Raw genomic sequence first — 13,396 nt, 5'->3', positions numbered from 1 at the left:
GTCCTGACCATACTGCACCCCACCAGGAGGACTCACACATGCGGGCACACACACACTCACAGTGGGCCCAACCCTCCCATACCACACCCCTCCCCCTACACACAGCTCTCCTTGGCATGTGCACAGGGGATGGGTGGGCCCCAGGATGAGAGACCCATGGAGTCCCTGGAGAGGGGAGGATGGTCTGAGAAGACTCATTCATCATAGCCCTGTGAGGAGGGCCCCAGCTGAAGAGGCCTTGTGACAATTAAAGTGTGACATACCCTCAATGAGAAGATTCACTGATTTCAGGGATGTTAAAATGTAGAAAAAATATTCATCTTAGATTCTGCCCCCTGCCCATGAGAATTTGTTTAAACTGAACGTCAATTTGCACAGTATTAACAATATTAACAATTTTCAATTGTAACAATATTTAGTCTTCCAATCCATGGACATGGGATGTCTTTTCATTTGTAACAGTTTTCAATCATGACAATATTTAGCCTTCCAATCCATGGACATGGGATGTCTTTTCATTTATAACAATTTTCAATCGTAACAATATTTAGTCTTCCAATCCATGGACATGGGATGCCTTTTCACTTATAACAAATTTCAATCGTAACAATATTTAGTCTTCCGATCCATGGACATGGGATGTCTTTTCATTTATTTAGGTCTTGAGTGTCATTAAATGATGTTTTATGGTTTTCCATGTAAAAGTCTTGCGCTTCTTCACATGGTGTTTTTATATTCACTTCCTCTCTGAAGACCTGCAAACCCTCTGTGAAGTAGGCTTGGTGGTCATGATTAACTCCATTTTGTAGATGAAAGAAGCCTCAACCAATTAGTGGCAGAGCTGGACTTTGAACCTATATCCCCTGTCCTCTGGCAGCGCTGGGGCTGGACTTGCTCTGGTCGTAGCTGCTTTCCCCAGCACCTCCCTGCACAGGAACAGGACGTCTCTCCTCCATCCCTGTGTGGGGGAAGCTGGCTGGCCGGGTGGCAGTCTCCTCTTCCCCGCTGACTTGGAGGGTGGGACAGGGGCAGGGCTGGAGCCAGATGCTCAGGGTCAGGGAAGGAATGTCCAGGGGAAGGTTCTCCATGCAGGCCACAAGCAGGGAGGGAACCTGTTTGGTTTTAACGGTGTCCTCCGCCCTTGGCTGCAGTGAAAATCACTGGAGTGCTTTAAAAATTCCCAGTGTCCAGGCTCCACATCAGACCATTTAAAGCCTCACTCCAAGGAGCAGGGTCCGGAATCTGTGATTTTAAACTGCCCCGGTGAGTCTGCAGCCTGGGCTGGGAACCACTGGGTTAGATGTTGAAGTGAGCTGTCAGTCCTGACCCATCACTCTGCCAAGGTGGTGGGGCAGAGGACTCCAGACTTCAGACCCACACAGACCAGGCCACCATCCCAGGTGTGAACCTTGGGTCTGTCTCACAAGTTCTATGTCCCTGGACCCTTCACCTCTCTGAACCTCGATCTGTTAATCCATAAGATGGGGACGATTACACCTACCTTGAGACGGGTAGTCTGTCTCTCTTCCCTTGAGTCTGGACGGGCCTGTGATGGCTTTGACCAGGAGGGTACAACAGAAGGGGCACTGTGCCGGCTCTGGGCCTAGACTTCCGCCTCCTCGGCCTCTTACGTGACTTTTCCGGTAAGGAGAACAAGACTGAGAGACAACTTGCCCGGGGGGATGGGGGAACAGTGTTCAACCCCTCACTGCTTTCCTGGCTCTGAAGGAGGAAAAGGCAACATCTGGAACAACAGACTTGGCCGGGCTTTCCAAGTCTGAGTCCCTGTTCGGCCATTCCCCTGCTGTGTAACCTTGGGCTGGTTGATTACCCTCTCTGCACATATGCCTCCTCTTTTGTCATTATCACTTAGATGATAATAACGGTGCCCACCTCAGGGCTATTGCAGGGTTTAACTGAGAGTGGCACCTAGCACTATGAACCCTACATGTGGTAGCTGTTTGGCTCACTGACTTCCAACGGCCCCTATAGACACCAGGGGGCAGGGAAGCCTTCTCTGGGTGGGGGCCCCTTGGCCCTGTCCTGATGAAGTGGCTGCAGATTATTTTTAACTGGGAGGCCTGCCAGCCTTTGTGGTGAGGTTATTCGGGGTCCGGCCGCAGCTGTGCAGGTCTGGCGGCTTGTTTTCGAAGAGGAAGCCCGGAAGGGCCTGGGAAAACCCCCTGTTTCCCACTAGTCCCCTTGTTTTCCCTCTGGAAACAACAGAGCCATCCAGGGGGTCTCAGGGTGGGGCAGGATTTCCCCTCTTGGGGAAGGGCCCTCACTTCCGCCCCAGAGCTTGTGCATCAGAAATCAGGCGGGGCCGGCGGGGGCAGCAGATGTCCCATCCTCCTTGCCAAGCCAAGGGCACCGGGACCCCACCTTTGGTTGAGGTGTGATCCGGATGCCAAGTGGACCTCCCGGTCCCTGGAAGCATGGGGGCACATCCTCCGGGCTCCCCAGCAAATGGTCCTGCCCGAGTCGGCCCAATTTCCAGGAGCCTCAGGGCCCCTCCTGCCCCTCGTAGTGAGTCTCAGCCCTCCTCTGTGCTTCTCCCTGGTGAGGCTTCCTGAGCAGCTGAGACAGCTCGTGTGGGGAGCCCTTCCCCTCACCACCCAGGCCCTTCTGCCTTCTGGCTTCTGTGTCTCCTCTGTTCACCCTTCCTCCACCTCAGGGGGCTTCTTCCCCTCCCCCCACCTCAGGGGCTCTCCTCTCTTCCCTCTCCCACCTCAGGGGGCTCCCCTCTCCTGTTTTAGAATCTAAAATCTCAGATCTCCCCTTTGTCCTACTCAGAACAACATCCAGCCTCCTGGAGGCCTTGGGGCCTAGGGGTCCCTTGAGAGGAGGTCCTCTCTCCTCAGCAAAGACAGTCCTTCCCCCCTGCCAAGAGACATTATGATACCAGTCCCTGAAATGATGTTAAAAACTCCTTGTCACCACATTCATGTAAGTATTCGAATGTAACCCGTGTGCGTATGTGTTCCTTTGACGTCTGTCCTGTTTGGTGTGTGTGGAGACAAGAAATAGGAGAAGGGCTGCTCTCTAGTTTTGGGCAACAATGTCCCCCTTCCCCTGTGTCCCCACCGATGTTTCCACCGTGGGCTGAGGTCCTCGCCAGGTGCCCAGGACTTTGGCCTTCCCACAGAACACTGCGTCGCTCCAAAGGGCTCAGCAGAGCGCGGGGCCTCTGGGAGGACTGGGGAAGGGGCACGGCAGAGCAGACAGGGCAGAGGTCACGGCTCAGATGACGGGGACTTGGAGATGATCTGACCCAGCAATTGATCAGATCTTTTATTGTGAGACAATATAAATGGGATTTGCCGTTTTCACTAAGCTTGAGGGAACTGTTCAGTGGTGACCGGTTTTCATGGCTGAAGTGACACTTGTTCGGATAAAATCTTAAGCAGAAGCCTGATGTGAAACCGTTAACGCACTGCTGCCCCGTGGAGGGCTGGGCCTCGGGCGGGGATGGGGGGAGCGGGTGAGGTGCAGGGAGAGGAGGCTCCCCCCCACCCCGCCCCCCGCTGCTCCCCATCAGGCATTTGGCCCCCTCACCCCCTGCCCTCCAGGTCTGGTCCCACCCTCCAGCCCCATATCCGCTTGGGGATCTCCAGCCACGGGTAAAGACACTTTGGACAGTGGCTCATGGCGGACAGCGGCTCATGGTGACAGACAAGAAGGTGCGAGGCCTGAGCCTGCCACAGAGGAAACAGGTGCTTCTGAAGCATTGAGCGTGGCTCGTCCTGTGGGAGAAGGACTTGCTTCCTGGCAGAGCCCCACGGAGGCACATTTCTGAGGCCACCGGGCATCCGTGGGGGCCGGGCGGTGAGCTCAAGATGCAGGCCCGTGGGCGAAGGAACCTGGCCACGGGTCACCCCCCGGGACCCTTGTCCAGGAACGTTTGGCCTGAATAGGGCAAACCGGCTCCGTGGAACATTCCTGGAGTGTTGCATTTGCCCATTTGGATGAATTCCTCCTGACTTCCTCTGAGTGGAAGGCGGGTCGTGAGTGAATCCCACGGGGGAGACCCTCTGCCCCTGCCCGGAGGAGGTAGCGGGCGTGAACGAGAGAAGGGCCTGCAGGGAAGGAGGCCCCGTGGCCTTGGTGGGCAGGTTGGGCTTCCAGCTCCAGACAGAAGCTCTCGCTCAGGAGGAGCCTCAGGAGGGGATGTGGTCCCTCTGTCCTCCCTGCAGCGCACACGCCACACCCCCTGGCGTGCTCTCCAGCAGCACGGGGGACTTGGTGTGGCCCCGCTGGGGTCCGTCGGTTTCCCGGAGAGCCAGCTGGGGCTAGAAGAGGCTGAGCCGAAGCAGGCCCTGCCCAGCCCGCACACACCAGACACAGTGCGGGCTCTGGGCGGTGACCAGGACAAAGGCGGAGGGCCCTGTCTCGTAGAACCTGGTCTCCCCTCCCTTGGCCCACCAGGGGTCTGTCCTGCTTTGGGCACTTTCTGGGTCAGAGGTAGAATATCCCTCAGGGTTCCTTGCGGTCGGTTGTGGCTGAGAGGACGCGGCAAACACAGACAAAGCCGCGGGGCCCTTTGGAGCCGAGGGGGGCCCGATGACAGCCCCCAAATCGCTTCCCAAGGGTCCTGGAGCCACTGTGCTGTGCTCTGCTGGTTTTCTTCGAAAACTTGAGACAGGCCCCGAGACTCTGGGCTTCCCCGGGAGTTTCTGGGGTGCAGTGCTAGGGTGGGTTTTATAGCAAAAGAGCCAACATACTTGAAGGAGAGGAAAGAACCGGGCAGGAGGTTCTCTGCCCAAGTTGAAACCTGGTGAGGTTCAGGGGGACTGGCCGTCCGGAGCCTGCCCCCGGCCCCTGAAGCCACATACTCTGTGCTCGGCAGCAAGATGCCAACAGACACACTTCTTCACTTGACGCAGTCACCTTTTGGGGGGGGGGACAGAAAAGTGAGCCCCTGAGCCTTTGCTCCAGGGACTGATCCTAGCTGCCTTGAAATGCATTGAAATCCCTCCCGTCCCAACTGCCAGATGTCAAAAGCATCCTAAAACCTCTCCAAAGAAGATAGAACAACGTAGGAGGCAAATATTGGAGGTTTGGGTGAGAACGCTCATCTTTAGGAAAGCCATGGGATGGCCGGAGAGGGCTTGGGAAGAGAGGACACAGAGAGCTGCAGGTGACCCCCGGAGACAGGCTCTCTGAGGGGACGCAGGCTGAGGACATGTTTTCCTGTTCGCTTTGGAATGCTGTCAACCCGGAACCACACAGAGACAGTGAATTGGGAAAAGGAGACCAGAACCGTCGGCCCGAAGTTGGTTTGCAGAAACTCATCGACGCAGTCAGCTTGAGCGCTTCCTCCCAAAGGCTCGGAGGAGGAAAACGGAGCACAGGGTAAGTTCTGGGAACAAAGCGCTTACTTACAGCTCCACGAAAAGTCTCCACACGGAGTGAGCACATTTGCCGTCGGAAATCCCACAGCCGAGATTTCAAATCCTGCCTGGGCTTCACTAAGAACGCGTCACGGAGCTTCGCAGAACCGTAATCGAGGAGGGAACGTACTGCTCAGAAATGGAGGAGAAACTTCTTGTCCTGCGTGGAAACATCAGCACCAGTCACAAGTGGGACTCAGACAGGAAGATGAACAAAGACCTGGAGGGAGACCTGGAAAGAACCACCTCCTTCTATCAAAGCCTTTGTCTCGAAAGAGGAGAAAGCTCCAGAAAAGTGGACAGCGGCCCCTCCCCAGAGAGAGGGCTCAGCCGGTAAGTGGAGACGGTCCCACAGACGCAAGCTGATGGAGGCAGAGTTAAGGTCCAGCTTTTCCCAAGTGGCCTCTGGCCCCCACTCAGCCCAGGACATAGGCCAAGGGACCAGGGGTTCTGGTGCTCCTCACGTCTCCAGGGGAGGAGGCTGGCTGAACCACGAGGGCTCAGGGACCCAGGCCACACCTGGGTGCCACCCACAGCACCAGGCCCCACACGTCCACACAGCACAACACCTGCCCCATTTCTCTCTCTCCCTTTCTCTCTCTCTCACAATAACTTTTAAAAAAATTTTAATTTAAAACATTTTTTTAATGTTTATTTATTTTTGAAAGAGAGAGAGAGACAGAGTGAGAGCAGGGGAGGAGGAATAGAGAGAAAGAGACACATAGAGTCCAAAGCAGGCTCCAGGCTCTGAGCTGTCAGCACAGAGCCTGACACGGGGCTCAAACTCAGGAACCATGAGATCATGACCTGAGCCGAAGTCGGGAGCTTAACCCACTGAGCCACCCAGACACCCCAAACATTTAATTCTTTTGAGAGGGGTGCAGAGAGAGAGGGAGAGAGAATCCCAAGCAGGCTCCATGCTGACAGCAGCACTCAATCTTACAAACTTTGAGATCATGACCTGAGCCAAAATCAACAATCTGACCCTTAATTGACTGAGCCACCCAGTCACCCATGCCCCATTTCTCTCTTAAGAGTAATTTGGTGAGTATTTTTAGTTGTTTGTTTTTATTTTAATTATTTTAATGTTTTATTTATTTTTGAGAGAGAGACAGAGCATGAGCCAGGGCGGGGGGTGCGGGGGGCAGAGAGAGATACAGAATCTGAAGCAGACTCCAGACTCTGAGCTGTGAGCACAGAGCCCAATGGGGGACTCAAACTTGTGAACCACAAGATCATGACCTGAGCTCAACCAACTGAGCCACCCAGGTGCCCCTATTTTTTTGCATTTTTAAATTTTAGAGAGAGAAAGAGAGCTCGCTAGCAGGGGAGAAGGGCAGAGGGAGAAAGAGAGGGAGAGGGAAAGAATCCTAAGCAGACTTCAGCCCCAAACGGGGCTCGATCCCATGACCCTGGGATCATGACCTGAGCCAAAATCAAGAGTTGGATGCTCAACTGACTGAGCCACCCAGGCGCCCCAATATTTTTAGTTTAACTGCTGCTATTTAATTTTTTTTAATGTTTTTTATTTATTTTTGAAGGGGAGAGAGAGAGCATGAGCAGGGGGAGGAGCAGAGAGACAGGGAGACACAGAATCCAGAGCAGGCTCCAGGCTTTGAGCCGTCGGCACAGAGCCCGATGGGGGGCTCGAACCCACAAACTGTGAGATCATGACCTGAGCCGAAGCTGGACGCTCAACTGACTGAGCCACCCAGGTGCCCCCAGAGCTGCTATCTAATTGATGCTACATTTGCTTTCGCTGAGGTCCAATAGAATTGTACTTCCTAAGATAGCACTCTTCAAATAGAGATGATGTAATATAATTATTATGAATACGATATCTCTCCTTCATTGGACTCTAGAATTGGATAGGGTAAGGATTGTATTTTGATTGAAACAAAAGTTCTGGCAAACAGCCTCTCCTTTGCTGTCCTGTTCACTGCTCCCTTGTATCCAATAAGCTTCTATCACCTCTAAAAGAAAAGAAAGAAAGAAAGAAAGAAAGAAAGAAAGAAAAAGGCCCACTATTACCTAAACCATAATGGAACTTGGACGTGCCCAGATAAAAATGTGTGAAATAATAAACACCATATGATACGCTCTGAACTGTTAGAAGAATTGCACAGAAGTAAATAGCTGCCTTCATAGATTCTGATTAGTTTTTTGTTCGTTTTTAAGTGGGCTTCATGCCCAGTGCAGAGCCCCGCGCGGGGCCCAAACTCCCAACCCTGAGATCAAGACCCAAGCTGAGATCAAGAGTTGGACGTCTAACCAACTGAGCCACCCAGGTGCCCGATGCTGACTAGTGTCAAAAGCAGTGCAACGTGCCCCCCCCCAAAACCCGATGACACCCCCAGCCGAACCTGTTAATAGTGTTAATGGTTTAGCTGTAAATTCGCAGACTAACTTAAGGGAATTAACACTTTACCATCATTAGTTTCTTGGTTTTGATTTTCTCTTCACTTGCGTCATTCCACGTAGGGTACCCTTGGCTGCTTCTAGATTTCAGGCAGCGAAAATAAAAGTGTTTCCCCTGGGCGAGGGAAAATGGAGGAGAGTCACCCTCACACTCCCAGTGCCTTCTGAGGGGCTTTTCCACGGCTGCCTCCATCCCTCCGTGTCGCACCCGGGGAAACAGAGAGACAGCGATTTCCCACCGCCGCGTGCGTGGCAGCGCAGAGCTGAGCACCCCGGCTCGTTCGTTGCCTGTCTGGATTTGAGTCGTGTGCTGCCCGCGGAGAAGAAGCAGTCTTCTCAGCTCCCACTTGTGATTCGAAGAAAATTTGATCAGCTTCCTGGTGATTTCCAGGGTAACTAAGAGCCAGCGTTTTCGACCTGTTTGCAGCGCGACCTGATGTGTCCTTGGCAACAGTGGTTAACAGGAATACGGTCTCCCCCGGGGCCCGGCGTGTCCTTTCCTGCCAGAACTGCCATCCCATGCGAAGGGCAAAGCAGCAAAAGGGCCCCCAGCCCCGGCGTGTGGGCTGTCTTCCGCTAAGATCTGCTTATTTTTAACCCAGAGGAAATCTGCCCAAGAAACAGGATTTCCGTGCTCGCCTGATTTTTCTTTTTATGGTCTAGAAGGACGTAATGGGGAGAATTTCGCCATTGGACGAAATAAATCGCTGGTTTTTAACAGCAGTATTAGACGGAGAGCCTAAAACTGGGCTGTTCGCGGACCCAGGAGGAAAACCCCACTCCGCTTCCTTATACGGATGAGGAAATGAAAGCTCAGCAGGGTCGCTGATTTACCCAAAGTCCACACCATTTCCTGGCGGTGTAGGACTCGAGCTGGCTGCCTTTTAGGGGATTGGCCTTTCCGCAGATCTGGCTCCCGGATGGCAGCACCTGGCGGGAACCATCGTCCTGGTGGATGGGCGCAGGCCTGTTCACAGACTTTATTAGCCACGGAGACGCATTCTGGGGCTGCCTGAGATACCTTCTCCATTCTCCTGGCTCCCTTGTCTGCCAGCCGTCAGCCAGATGCTGGAAACCTGACGTCTGCAGGGAACCGAGTAAAATAGGCTGGGTGGGGCCGGCGTCCCGCACCTGCCTGTCCCTGCGTGAGGTCTGAGCCTGGAGGCCACGAAGTCTGTCCTCTCCCAGCTCAGTCAGGGCCTGGGGTCTGTCCCGGTCCCGAGGTCCCTCCTGGACTTTCGCAGGTGCCTTCGACAGCCCCTGGGGTTGGGCTCTGCCCTCGTTGTGAGGCGAGATTTTACCTCTCCCCTCTTAGGTCTTCAGCCGGGTCCGGAAATGAAATTGATCTTGAAGGAGGTGCACCTGGGCAGCTCAGTCGGTTGGTTTAGCATCCGACTTCGGCTCGGGTCATGATCTCACGGTGTGTGAGTTCAAGTCCCGCATCGGGCTCTCTGCTGTCGTCGCAAAGCCTGCTTTGGATCCTCTGCCTCCCTCTCTCTCTGCCCCTCCCCTGCTCATTCTGTCTCTCTCTCTGTGTGTCTCTCTTTCTCAAAAATAAATAAAATATAAAATAGAATAAATTGACCTAGAAGGATTCATTGGAGGTGCACACAGATCTCTGTAGGTACTGGGGAGCTCCATGGGAAAATGAAGCCCCAAAGAAGTGATGAAACCTGAGTACTTACATGTTGAGCAAAGCGGGGCGTCTGTGGGGGAGGAGCCAGCTTATATGGGGAGACTAAAGGCAGCCAGCTGGCTGCCCGAGTTCTGCTGCACAGAGTTCTCCCGGCCTCAACTCCCCGTCTCCTCCTCCTGGAACAGGGAGGTGGGCTGGGCATCCCCACCCCCACACCACCCCACTCTGACCTGTGGGCAGCGGGGACACCTCTGGGGGTTGGGGGCAGACAACAGACCCGCGAAGGTACCCGCTCCCGGGGGACATGTTGAAATCAGCAGGGAAGTAAGTCTCCTGGCTGTGGACCCCGCTGTGCCCCAAGGGTGGGAGCTGCGGCTGGCCACCCCGTCTGCCATCTGGGCCCCCCGTTTGCACACAATACTCGCCGGTCATTGAACCGCCTTCCCCTGACCTACAGCGGCTGCGTCTGCCTGGATGACTCTTTCGTGCCTTTAAAGATGCAGTTCAGACAGCGTGTCCCCTGCCGGCGGCCTTGCTCCGAGTTAAGAGAGGAGCTTCTGGAGGCAGAGGTTGGCAAGTCCAAAGCCACATTTCAGATCCCATCAAGCCCCCTCCTGTGGGCGATTCAGAGGGCTCACTCCTGCCACTTTACAAGGACTGTTCTGTCAGAGCACCTTTCCCCCACTTTTCCTGGAAAAATTCTACCCATTCTTCCAGAACTGGTCGCTAAAGAGCTATTTCTCTAAAAACAAAAACAAAAACAAAAACATCCCACCACATTGAGTTAGGGACCGGCAGTAGACAGATGTCCTCTCTGGGGCTTTTTGTCATCTCTCCCCATGCAGAGTGCTGGTCCCCAGCCTCCCACTGTGGACACAGAAGCCCCGTCCCCTGCCTCTGGCTGACTCTGCCGTCAGTGGTGGCAGTGGCCACGCTGGGGCCCGGAGGAGGAGACCAGGATGGGACAGCAGCAGGGTCTGGCCAGGCTGCTGCTGCTTCTGGCCGATCTCACCGGGGCTCCCTGGATTCCTGCCTCAGTCCGTCAACTTCCCGTCTACTCTGCAAGCCCTCTACAGCCTTGAATAGCAGCAGCAGATCCCTGGTTTGCTGCAGACAGGCAGGGTTGGTCTCTGGTTTTGCAGCCAAGAGCCCTGAAAGATGGAGAACTCTGGAAAGTCTGTGCTCAGGCCTCCCCTGAGGTGGTAGAGGTGCCGTGGTGCTTCTACCAGAGATAATGGCCTTGACCCCTCGAGCCACCGCTGAGAACTGGGAACTCGACAGATGTTCTCACGTCGGTCCTCCAGGGTCTAAGATCTAGAGTGAAGTCCACGGGCCCCGAAGGAGCAAGTGGAAATGCACCGGAATTACCGGAGAACTTTCCAGCACAAGAGCACGTAATGAAGTGTGCCTACCTGCGTAGACCCTCCAGCCCTGCCTCTCAAGGCAGCTATACTCCAGCCCCAGCTGCTGGGAGGCCAAGTCCCGTTTCTGAGGCAGCCTGCATCTGTGGTGTGTTAGTGATGGCCCTACATTCTCTGACGTTCTCTCCATCGAGGAGTGAGGTCTGTGTTTCTTTGCCTTGAGTCTGGGCACGCTCCAGGACTGCTTTGCTAATGGAACACAGCAGAAGGAAAGCTGGCCTGGTATCTGGCTGGGCCCAGAGAGGCCAGGACTTTCTATTTCCTCCCTCCTGTCCACTCTCTCTGGGAGGTCTGAGCCACCCCAGAAGAACACCAACCGTCCCGGGACCGCCGTGGGCGTCGTCCATAGCAAACAATAAGTACGTACTAGGCTGTGTGCTCAGTTTTTGTTTATGATCCCCAGAGTGCATCTGGGGAAGTCAGGGCCATAGGACAGGGTGAGCTGGGTGTCAGGAGGGCCTCGGCAGCCAAGCTCCGGCTTGCGGACTTATTCTCTTGACAAGAATGAGCCTGTCGTGATTTCCAGCAAGAGGGGCAATCTCCGTGGCTATGAGCAGGAAGGTCAGCGGACGGTAGGCAGCATGGACTAGAAGGTGCCTGAGGCAGATGGGGAAGCCAAGCAGGGCTACTGTGGACTTCCAGGCGTCTGAACATTGGCTGGAATTCAGAGATATCCGTGCGGAGGAGGCAGGGACAGATGCAACTCTTCCCTGAGCTGTGGCGTGCTCAGCCGTTCTCTCGCCCTGAGCTCCTTTGTCCAAGCGATCCTTGGAGTCTCTGATTCAGTAATTCCGAAGATTCACGATTCCATGATTCTGTGATATGAAACGCCCGTGTCTCTAGAGCTCTGTGATCTAGAGGAACCTTCCAGTCAGCACTTCCAACATTCTCTGATTCATGCCGTGCTGAGTTAGCCCATTGGGCTCCTGCCAGCCCCTGGCCTGGGACTTCTCTTGGGAGTCGGTAGAAGGCTGGGTCTGTGGTTTTTGTCTTTTTGTATTTAGTCAGACAGGGGTCGATGGGAGGGCCCCTCACCTCCCTGCTGAGTGGCTGAGATGGGGCTAAAGCACGTTGGGAAGGCTCAAGAGTAGGATGGAATGACGCAGAGCCCCACCTACAGGGGGCGCTGAGAAGTGCTGCTGGACCCCAGGCACAGGATCCACTCTGTCCACGTCCACCACCTGCAAGGCACTCCTGGGACTGTGATTCCCAGTAGGAGCCGTTTAGAGAACAGCACCTGGGGCGGGTGGGGTCCTGACTGTTCTTAAGCCACAAGCCGGAGTTACCCTTTGACATCCATTATCACCCCAGTTGACCATAGGCCTTACGACATGGGAGACAAGCAGGGTGGCCTGTGATTTAGGTCAGAGGGAATGTAGGGGGATGTTAGGGGGCAGGGTTAAGGGTGGGGTACAGCTAAAGACATGTTGGACAGAACTGGGTCTTCCGCAGGTAAACTGGGCTGGGACTCAGGTGGAGATCAACAGTGTCTGATGTGGAAAGATGCCTTGCCCACAGTGACCCCATTGCCATCTCTGACTCCCTGTGTGACCCCAGGCCAGTCCTCTCCCTGTCTGAGCCTCCATTTCTCCATGTAGGAACAAGAAGGCAGGATCAGGGGACTCTGAAAAGTCCTGCCGGCTCTGATGGCCCAAGGTCCCGTGAGTCGGTCTTCCTCCTCTCCCCTCAGCTCCCCTCATAGTATCAAATTCTGGGAATGAGGCCCCCTCACCAGGTTGTTGTGAGGTCCATTCATGGAAGCAGGAAAAGCCCTTGGCATAGTGCCCCGCACACTTGCTATCTGCTGCCAGTGGCTCTTTCCAGGGCTGCGTATGGCCCTCTCTGCCCCTCCAGGCCCTCTGGCTCTCCATGTGTACAGGAGTCTCCCTGAAGGCGGGGCCACTCTGAGATGGTAATGGGAGAAGGAGTCAGCATGGAAGGACAGCCAGGCCTGCCTCTACTCCAGAGGTCTCTCCTGGCCCTTCCTGAGCCAGTCTCAGAGGTTCAAGAGCACCTCTAAGAAGGAGATTAAATGGGCTTTCATTAGTTATGAAAGGTGGGGAAAACATGATCTAGCATCCATCCATCCATCCATCTTTCCATCCATCCATCCATCCATCCATCCATCTTTCCATCCACCATCCATCCATCCATCCATCCATCCATCTTTCCATCCACCATCCATCCATCCATCCATCTTTCCATCCATCCATCCATCTTTCCATCCATCCATCCATCATCCATCCATCCATCCATCCACCCATTTACCCATCCACCCATCATCCTTCCACCCCTCCTCAATCCATCCATCATCCATTCATCCATCTATCCTTCTATCCATCCAATCATCCACCTATCCTTCCATTTTTCCTTCCTTCCATCTTTCCATCCATTCATCCATCCATCCATCATCCATCCACCCCTCCTGTATCCATCCATCTATCCTTCTATCCATCCAATTATTCATCTATCCTTCCATTTTTCCTTCCTTCCTCCTTTCCTTCCTTCCTTCCATCCTTCCATCCTTCCAT

At 54.3% G+C, this 13,396-nt stretch overlaps 1 long non-coding RNA gene across 1 annotated transcript; it reads right to left on the bottom strand.

Annotated features, from left to right (window-relative positions):
• Nucleotides 1-396: 396 nt before the first annotated feature.
• Nucleotides 397-8,511, bottom strand: LOC125158349 (uncharacterized). The gene is made up of 2 exons (XR_007149360.1): nucleotides 7,819-8,511; nucleotides 397-5,550 (listed from the first exon to the last, which is right to left on the bottom strand). It is a non-coding gene; the product is annotated as an uncharacterized LOC125158349 (long non-coding RNA).
• Between the last annotated feature and the right edge of the window lie 4,885 nt (nucleotides 8,512-13,396).

Source organism: Prionailurus viverrinus, unplaced genomic scaffold (genome assembly GCF_022837055.1).
Source record: "Prionailurus viverrinus isolate Anna unplaced genomic scaffold, UM_Priviv_1.0 scaffold_33, whole genome shotgun sequence".
In the NCBI taxonomy this organism is placed as follows: domain Eukaryota; kingdom Metazoa; phylum Chordata; class Mammalia; order Carnivora; family Felidae; genus Prionailurus; species Prionailurus viverrinus.
This window is presented reverse-complemented; position numbering and strand designations above follow the sequence as displayed.